The sequence below is a fragment of the Geospiza fortis genome, unplaced genomic scaffold, assembly GCF_000277835.1.
Source record: "Geospiza fortis unplaced genomic scaffold, GeoFor_1.0 scaffold192, whole genome shotgun sequence".
In the NCBI taxonomy this organism is placed as follows: Eukaryota; Metazoa; Chordata; class Aves; order Passeriformes; family Thraupidae; genus Geospiza; species Geospiza fortis.
In genome coordinates this window covers 7,235,339-7,236,396 of record NW_005054315.1, presented here as the reverse complement: position 1 = coordinate 7,236,396, position 1,058 = coordinate 7,235,339, and the positions used below count along the sequence as shown (strand labels likewise).

The 1,058-nt window shown below is 44.0% G+C and overlaps 1 protein-coding gene across 2 annotated transcripts in view; it reads left to right on the top strand.

The window, feature by feature from the left end:
* Window positions 1-1,058, top strand: part of IL18R1 (interleukin 18 receptor 1) — a 19,881-nt gene that overhangs the window by 12,902 nt on the left and 5,921 nt on the right. The gene's annotated exons all lie outside the window — the stretch shown is intronic.

Sequence of the window (1,058 nt, the reverse complement as noted above, 5' to 3'; positions counted from 1 at the left end):
CTCCCCTCCCTCCTCTCCTCACCTCACCTCACCTCACCTCACCTCACCTCACCTCATCCTTCCTTTCCAAGTCTTGCTCCCTCTGTGGCTCGTACCTGTATCTCGTTTACTCATCTAGGACCTCAGATGCTAATTTTCCTTCCTTCCTATCAGCACTGCTTGGTAACCCCATTTCCCAATGGTAGTACCAATCCTATGATGCCCCATGCCTTCCAGCCTCCCAGAATGCCCTTCCTGCACATTTCCTCCTCATTACTGTGCTTGTCCCAGCCCTTAGAAGTCAGCAGGGTTTGGCATCAAATGCTTATGAAGTACCTGTCTTCCATCCCTTATCTGCCTTGATAAGATCAGTTGATAAGGTCACTGAACTACCTGCTGAGTGATGAGACAGATGGCATGGTGGAGAGTGAAGGGAATTGAGGATGAACCAGGTCCATGATCTTTAAAATCTATCATTGCTTAGGATGGTGTTCTATGATATTTGCCTCCAAACAGCTGTTGTGTATGGTGGAAATGCTCGAGTTGCAAGATCAACAGACTAGGTTAGGTCTGTGGAACTGTAATTTGAATTTCTAAGGTCTGAATCTACGATGGCCAGTTTTTCAGCTGGCTCTTGCTTTGAAGGTTCTAGAAGTATCTGATAAGTCTTGAGAACCTTTGTGTGCTCTTAGAGAATTGCTGGGTAATTGCTTTCTGGAAAGTGTTTGTGCATGATGGTTTGAAGAAGGAATAACATGCATTTTTCCTGGCTTAATAAAGACCATTCTGGATGTGTTCCCTAGAAATGATGCTGCAATAGCCTAGAAGCTAGAAACTGTGGTTGCAGCTAGCTTCAGGTCAAGGTTCCCTTGACAGGAGTTAAAAAATCTCACACTCTAGAGCTGCAGTCTTCTGCCCTTATTTTTTCCAAGTGTACAGTTGTCCTCTTAGTTTTGCAATTTCTTAAAACTATTGAAACTTTATGGGGTGGTTCCTGTCAGTTACACTTAGTGCTTTGAAAAGGGACGAGTAGCTGACTGAGTAAATGACTTGTTCATGTATTCAGGAATTTTCAGTGG